Source organism: Lepus europaeus, chromosome 18 (genome assembly GCF_033115175.1).
Source record: "Lepus europaeus isolate LE1 chromosome 18, mLepTim1.pri, whole genome shotgun sequence".
Classification (NCBI taxonomy): domain Eukaryota; kingdom Metazoa; phylum Chordata; class Mammalia; order Lagomorpha; family Leporidae; genus Lepus; species Lepus europaeus.
Window position 1 is genome coordinate 52,667,788 of NC_084844.1, and position 8,613 is coordinate 52,676,400.

An 8,613-nucleotide genomic window follows, 5' to 3' on the forward strand; every position below is an offset into this window, starting at 1 on the left:
AAATACAACTTTTGTAATCTAGGCTTTCTTAAACAAAGACAGGTCTCGGGAATGTGATCCATACAAACTTACAGTAGTGTATATCCCAAATAGTTTTCTTCCCATTATGATACAATAATATAATTTCATGAATGAAGATACACATTAAGGCTTAAGGTGTAAACACTTTAGAAAGCAAACAACTCACTGCTCATTTAAAAATGTGTATCATCTCATAATAGGCCACTGAACTTTCAAATTTACATGTGAGAATACATTTACATCTTACATTTCTAAGACAGGCACAAGCTTTATGTAAAAAAGCAGCAAAATTTAAAACCCACCAGTTTATTGAAAAAGTCATATTACTTTTATTAGGAACCAGTAATGCTTCTCAAGATGTTGGCAACAAGTCATAACAAGACACACATTTCCTACAGCGTCTTTCTCCCTTTAATTATATTCCTGCAGCAGGTGGAACACCTCCTTGGCTGTGGGCAGTGGAAGTATTTGATGGACTGTGCTAACTGTCCCCTGGTATAAAAACCGTGCACTTCCTCCCCAAAGTATCAGGTTCAGAAAGCCAAGGATCCCAGATATGTTTACGGACCCCACACTAGTCACAGAAAACAAAGCAACAATACACATCAGCTGCTTACAAGGCGGAAGTTCCTGAACAATGTGATGCCCAGTGGATACTTTAATATCCGTAAGAGCTTCACCCAGGCTGCTGGTGCTCACCAACCACAAAACGGTGGCTACAAGAGAGGTAACAAAGTCAGCCCTGAGAAGTTCGCCACTATCCTGATGTAGGCTCGTGTGACCAGCACACAGCAGAAGGGCAGCAATGCGGGACAAGAACAAAGCCTGCAAACCTAACAGACAAGTGTGCCGAGGAAGAGTAATCTCCTATGAGAATGGGACTTTCTCAACATACACCACACACGCTTATGTTTGCCTAAATGACACCTGATTCAACCTGAACAGATAACCAAAACTGGCTGCGATAGTTTTACTGTCAGGAACCGGAGGAGGACAATTCACTAGAACCTCTGTTTTGTCCTTAAAACCTCCACAGGTGGCAAAAGTGAAGATGGAGGCAATCCACTCCAGGATCCTGATGAAGCCGGGTGGCAACTTGAGTGGGCTAAGGTTGATCTGGAAGTAGGACATCCTCTGAGGACAGGAGCGAGAGAGACAGGACAATGGGGGTGGGGGGTGGGGACCAATGAGACCCCGAGCAGCCAGCTGGCGAGCTCTATTTCTTTGTTAGTCTCATAGCTAGTCTTATTTTCACATATAAACGTTTCTTTTTTACCAAAATTAAATTTTTAATTTATTTCTTTTTGTTAGAGAGAGAGAGAGAGAAAGAGAGAGAGAAAGACAGACAGAGAGAGAGAGAGAGAGAGAGAGAGACTCACCTGCTGGTTCCCTCTCCAAATGCCTGCAATAGCTTGGGTAGGACCAGGCTGAAGCCAGGAGCCCAGAGAATATGAATCTTCCACATGAGTGGCGGAGACCCAAGAACTCCAGCCATCACTTGCTGTGTCCCAGGGTCTGCTGTAGCAGGAAGCTGAGATCAGCAGTGGAGCCAGGACGTGAGCCCAGACGCTCCAATAATGGATGAAGGCGTCCCGAGTGGCATCTTAACCGCTTCACTAAACACAGACCCCCCCCCCCCCCCATCAGCATTTTAATTCCCAAAAATCTAGCTTGGAAGACCTCTCTCTCTGTCTCTACTTCTCTCTGTAACTCTGTCTTTCAAATAAATAAAATAAACCTTTAAAAAATAAATTGATTTGAGAGGCAGAGTTACAGAGATAGGAAGAGAGAGAGAGAGAGATTGGTTTCCATCTGCTGGTTCACTCCCTAGTTGGCTGCAATCACCAGAGCTGAGCTGATTCGAAACCAGGAGCCAGGAGCTTCTTCCGGGTCCCCCACACGGAAGCAGGGGCCCAGGCACTTGGGCCATCTTCTACTGCTTTCCTAGGCCACAGCAGAGAGCTGGATCAGAAGTGGAGCATCTCGGACTCGAACTGGCGCCCAATGGGATGCTGGAACTGCAGGCGGAGGCTTAACCTGCTATGCCACAGCACCAGCCCCATGCAGTTTATTTTATTTTATTTATTTATTTATTTTTACAGTGAGAGAGAGAGCTGGACTGGAAGAGGAGCAACCGGGACAGAATCCAGCGCCCCAACTGGGACTAGAACCCGGGGTGCCGGTGCCACAAGCGGAGGATCAGCCTAGTGAGCCGCGGCGCCGGCCCTATGCAGTTGATTTTAAATCACATAGGAAAAGAGATGACTTGTAAAGAAAGAAATGTTTATACCGTCACTTATTTTTACTGATTTAGGGAGCTTTCCCACTGCTGTTTATCTTTTCATACGGGGAGGAGTTACTGTATAGTGTCCTTTTGTCTCCAGGAGTCCCTTTGGTATGCCGCTCAGGTCTGCTGGTAATGAGTCTCTTCATTTTTGTTTACAAGCACCTGTAAATGTCTTAACTCTACTATTTTTCAAGGAGAGCTTTGCTAGGTATGCTGCCTCCATGGTGTCTGATAACATAGCTGTTAGTCTTATTGAGTGTCCCTTGTACACAACATATTCTATTCCTCTTGCCACTTCAAGAGTTTCTCTTTGTCTTTGACCTTCATCAGTTTGACTATATTATGACTAGGTGATTTTCTTGAATTATTCTACTTGGCGGTAAGTTTCATGGGATATGCATACTAATGGTCTTCTTCCTGCATTTGGGATGTTTCACTCATTTTTTTTTTCAGATTTATTTATTTATTTGAAAGGTAGAGTTACAGAGGAGAGGGAGAGAGGGAGAAAGGGAGAGAGGGAGAGAGAGGGAGAGGGAATCTTTCATTTGCTGGCTCACTCCCTACATGGCCAGGCCAAAGCCAGGGAGCCTGGAATTCTATCTGGGTCTCCCATGTGGGTGCAGGGGTCCAAGCACTTAGGCCATCTTCCACTGCCTTCCTGGATGCATTAACGGGAGCTGTATTGGAAGCGGAGCAGCAGGACTCGAAGCAGTGTGTATATGAGATGTTGGATTGTAGGCAGCGGCTTAACCTGCTGTGCTGCAAAGCTGGCCCCGCGACTGTTTTTCTTGTTACTACTTATTTGTCTGCTAACTTTCCTGCATTACTTCTCTGGATTCTGTATTCCCTGCAGGGTGCTGCCCCTGAGTTCTCTGTTAGCTCTTTTTATTTTTTTTTAAGATTTATTTATTTATTTGAAAGAGTTAAGAGAGAGAAGGAGAGGCAGAGAGAGAGAGAGAGAGAGAGAGAGAAAGAAGGTCTTCCATCTGCTGGTTCACTCCCCAGTTGTCTGCAACAGTTGGAGCTGTGCCCATCTGAAGCCAGGAGCTTCTTCTGGGTTTCCCACGCAGGTGCAGGGGCCCAAGGACTTGGGCCATCCTCCACTGCTTTCCCGGGCCATAGCAGAGAGCTGGATCAGAAGTGGAGCAGCCGGGACTCAAACTGGTGCCCATATGGGATGTGGGCACTGCAGGCAGCGGCTTTACCCAATATGCCACAGCACCGGCCTCAAGAATTATTTCTATTCCTAAGTCTGATTTCCTGGCATTCACTCATGGGTCAGTATAAGGAGGGGTCGGCCAATGAGTGCTCTGAAGATTTCCCTGAATGTCTTGCCCGTATGCCTCCCACACTTTGCCAAAAAGATCTGTTTCTGAAGGCAGACCTCCAGACTGCAGGCCGTTCGTGACACCGATTTACTTCTGCTTGTTGTTTGCACGGATACTCGGGGTCAGCCCAAGGTGGGTGCCTGGGACCCTCTTCTTTCCAAGGTCTTCCCTTAGCGTGCCCAAGTGCCCAGCTTCCAGCATCCCTGGGAACACACTGCCGCGCCCTGAGGTTCTCTCGCTCCCAGGGATTTCCTTTTTAAACTGGTTACTGTTGTTGGCCAGGCTCTTGTTTGTTGCAACCAAAGTCACAGTGGCGGGCAGCTGAGATGCACACTGAGAGCACCGCTTCGGCAGTGCACTCATTGGAGGTGGTTCGCTCCCCCTGAATTCAGCTATGAGTCAAGAAAAACGTTCACAGCACCCTGGGAATGGAGGTTTTTTTTTTTTTTTTTTTTCCAGGAGGCTGCTAATTTGTAGAAAATATGGACTCTGCTCCAAGGAGAGGATTTTAATAGAGTTCCAAAGGAGGTCAAGCCTCTCCATTAGCTTTGCACCTGCAGGCTTTTCAGGGCTGTGAGGCCACCAGGCTGGGGAGGGAGAGAAGCTGGGAACGGCTCCGTGGCCAAAGTGCACAGACACCTCGGCCTTATGGAAATCCAGTGTTTTCTCTCGGACGGATGATTTTCAGTGCGCCCTGTGGCTTTGGCACATTTGCATAGCTCAGACATGGTTTATTGTCATGGTTTCGCCGGCAGTTGTGTTGTTTTTTAATGGAAGAGTGGTTCAGCAAGGGCCTCACTTCACCATTCCAGAAGTGAGTGAAATGATTTTAAGAACAGAAAAACCTCAGTAAGATGAGAAATGAATCCAGGACGGATGAATGCAGAAGGCGGAGCGAAGGGGGAAAGCATATCTTGGAAAAGTGTATTGGTGCCTAAACTGGCAATGCCTCTGTCCTTAAAAAAATAATATATGGAATTGAGAAATAGAGTCCTAGACCAGCAGAGTGGCTGGGGAATGCAGACGGGAAATTGCTGGTGGGAAGAAAGATCTGCAGGCGGCAGGAGTGTGCCAGGGTGCTTGTCCTGTTTGAGGAGGCAGATACATGTTGTTCAGCTTCAGAAACTGACAAGGGAGGGGCCAGCACTGTGGCACAGTGGGTTAAGGTGCCGCCTGCAGTGCCGGCATCCTATATGGGCACCCATTCCTGTCTTGGCTGCTCCACTTCCCATCCAGCTCTCTGCTATGGCCTGGGAAAGCAGCAGAGGATGGCCCCAAGTTCTTGGGCCCCTGCATCCACATGGGAGATCTGGAAGAAGCTCCTGGTTCCTGGCTCTGGCCTGGCCCAAACCTAGTCATTGTGGTCATTTGGGGAGTGAACCAACAGATGGAAGATCTTTCTCTGTAACTCTACCTTTCAAATACATATATAAATCTTACAAAAAGAAATTGATCAGGCAAAGAATAAGCGTAAGTAGCGGCCATAATGAGTTAGTATAAGTCACAATGAGGATATAAATAGAATGCATTATTTTCTGAAAAATAAACTTGACCTTGTCAACTCAAGTAGAAAACACAAACTTTTTGGTGGGAGGAGGAAAATGTGGAACCACTGCCAAGAAAATGGACAGGAATAGAAGGGAGATAGGAGAGATAGGAAATACAAAATGAGATCGCAAAAGACGGCCCAAAGGAACACTAATGAATGTAAGTGTTGATGAATTTAGCTCACCAATCAAAATATAGAGACTCTGACTGGCTTTACAAGCAAAATCCAACGAGGTATTCTTAGCAAGAGATCATTTAGGAAAAACTGGAAAGTAAAAGGTTAAAAACTCTGGACACACTAATTAAAGAACTCCAGAGTAGCAATTTTGACATCAGAATAAAAGTGAATTCAGGGTGGAAATAGTGTAAGTGCTGAATAGAAACGCTCCATATTAATGAGGAATAATAAATCAAGAAGAAATAACAATATTACACATATATGCCCTGTGATGTATCCTCAAAAGATAAAAAACAGCATTCAGGCCGGCGCCGTGGCTTAACAGGCTAATCCTCTGCCTTGCGGCACCGGCACACCAGGTTCTAGTCCCGGTTGGGGCGCCAGATTCTATCCCGGTTGCCCCTCTTCCAGGCCAGCTCTCTGCTATGGCCCGGGAAGGCAGTGGAGGATGGCCCAAGTCCTTGGGCCTTGCACCCGCATGGGAGACCAGGAGAAGCACCTGGCTCCTGGCTTCGGATCAGCGAGATGCGCCGGCTACAGCGGCCATTGGAGGGTGAACCAACGGCAAAAAGGAAGACCTTTCTCTCTGTCTCTCTTTCTCTCACTATCCACTCTGCCTGTCAAAAACAAAACAAAACAAAACAAAAAAAAAAACAAAAAACAACATTCAACCAAAATGGGAGAAATTGACATAGTAACAACTATATTTGGAGACTTCAGCAGAACTATTTTAGAATATGATAAATCAAGATCAAAAATAAACATGTTAGGATATTTGAACACTCAATTAATAAGATTGAACAATTAATAAGTTATATGTGTACATGCACACAGACACAACTTCTTATACCTAGCAAAGGAAACCTGTGAATTTCAGAAAATGAATTCCAAAGAAATTACATCCTTCAGTCATAATGAAATAAAGTCAGAATTCAATAAGAAGAGAGCACTTATGTGACCCATATTCCTAGGGAAAAAAAGTACATTATCTTTAGGCTAAGGAAGAAATGACAAGGGAAATTATGAAATACTTAGAACCTAATTACAGCCTAAACGCATGTGCCAAATCACAATATGAAAATTTGTGCTAAAAGCAGTCGATAAGAAAAATTAAAAGGCTTGCCTACAGAGACTGGGAAATGAGAAATACCGAGCATCAAAAGTTGAGTATGGAACTTAAGAAGTGAAAAGGAAAGAGTGAGGGAGTGAACCTACACGAAGGAAAAGGAAGAAACAATAAAGACAATGGCAGAAATGAAAAATGGATAAAGTCAGCAAAAACAAAAACTCATTGAAAACCCTAACCAGAAGCCTCTGGCTGAGGAAGCAAGCGTGATTGTGTTCAACTGAGTACGGGCTTGGCTGCCCCAGCTTCTCACCTCCTGCTTGCCGGGCAGCGGATTCTCCCCTGAGGGAAGGGGATCAGGAGGAGGCGGCACCTAAATCTCCCTGGCAGACCTGGGAAGCGGGGGAAGCATTTTTGGGTGAACACAATGGCCGGCAAGACGCAATCGGTGAAGAAGAGAGAACAGGTGTTGGGCAGGGAGGCTGTCTCTGACTCAAACTGTACAGCAGTGAATTTCAAAACCTCGGTAAAAGAGGATGAATTTCCAGGAGAAAGCAAAGGATCGTATGAAGAAATGCACAACTACTTGCATCTGCTGATCTACAGATACGGAAATGTCTAACCCACGTGCAACAGCTAAGCCCTGTCTTATACAAGCTGTTCCAGGAAGTAGGAAAATGTTCTTTAAAAAAGGAAAGGTGCTTGATTGATTTTATGCGGAGAGCATAACTATAATAACATACCTGAAGGAAAAGCAAAGAGAACCTAAAGGCAAAAAAATTGAAATAAAATATTGCCTAGTTAAACCCAACAGTGTATTTTAAAAAACACAACTTATCGGAATCGATTAGGAGCTATCTAATAATGTTTAGTAAAAAGAAAATATACTGATACAAGCACTCAGATGGACCAGAGAAGAAAAGTTACATTATTTTCTCAATAGACGCTGGGAATCCTTGATAACATTTCTGATAAAAGTGACAGGAGAACTAGGGGGAAAAAAGAACTTTTTTTTTTTTTTCACTTATTTGACAGGCAGAGTTAGACAGTGAGAGACAGAGAGAAAGGTCTTCCTTCTGTTGGTTCACAACCCCCTACCCCCCCAAATGGCCACTACGGCTGGCTTGCTGTGCCGATCCGAAGCCAGGAGCCAGGTGCTTCCTCCTGGTCTCCCATGCGGGTGCAGGGCCCAAGCACTTGGGCCACAGCAGAGAGCTGGACTGGAAGAGGAGCAACGAGGACTAGAACCCGGCGCCCATATGGGATGCCAGTTTTGCAGGTGGAAGATTAGCCAAGTGAGCCATGGCGCCGGCCCAAAAGAACTTTTTTTAAAAAAAAGATTTATTTATTTATTTGAAAGGTGGAGTTATAGAGAGGCAGAAGCAGAGAGACAGGAGAGAGAGAGGGAGAGAGAAAGGAGAGAGATCTTCCATCCACTGGTTCACTCCCTCAATGGCTGCAATGGGTGGAGTTGGGCTGATCTGAAGCCGGGAGCCAGGAGCTTCTTCCGGGTTTCCCACGTGGATGCAGAGGCCCAAGGGCTTGGGCCATCTTCCACTGCTTTCCCAGGCCATAGCAGAGAGCTGGATGGGAAGTGGAGCAGCCGGGACTCAAACTGGCACCCATATGGGATGCTGGCACTGCAGGCTGGGGGTTTACCCACCATGTCACAGTGGCAGCCCCGGAACATCATTAACTTAATAAAACCTCAGCAATGGGTCCGGTGTTGTGGTGCAGTGGATTAAGCCACCACTTGCGATGCTAGCACCCCGTATCAGAGTGCCGGTCAGAGTCCTGGCTGTTCTACTTCTGATCTAACTTTCTGCTAATGTGCATGGGGAAGCAGTGGGGCATGGCCAAGGTGCTTGTGCCCCTGCCACCCACTTGGGAGACCAGTTCCTGGCTCCTGGATTCAGCCTGGCCCAGCCCGGGCCATGTTGGTGGCCATTTGGGGAGTAAACCTGCAAATGGAAGATTTCTCTCTCTCTTCTCTCCCTCTGTCACTCTGTCAAATTAATTTGACTCAAAAACAAAGCAAGCATCATACTTAAAACTTTGGATAAGTTCTTTTTAAAATTTGGACTAAAAAACTAGTTACTTTATCATCACTATCCAATATAACATTGGAAATCCTTCCTATAGGAACATCATTGCCACCACTGGGCCACAGAGTAAATGCAAAATT

The 8,613-nt window shown here is 45.7% G+C and overlaps 1 pseudogene; it reads right to left on the minus strand.

Moving 5' to 3' along the window:
* Positions 1–436: 436 nt before the first annotated feature.
* Positions 437–1,152, minus strand: LOC133746750 (synaptophysin-like protein 1; annotated as a pseudogene).
* Positions 1,153–8,613: the final 7,461 nt, after the last annotated feature.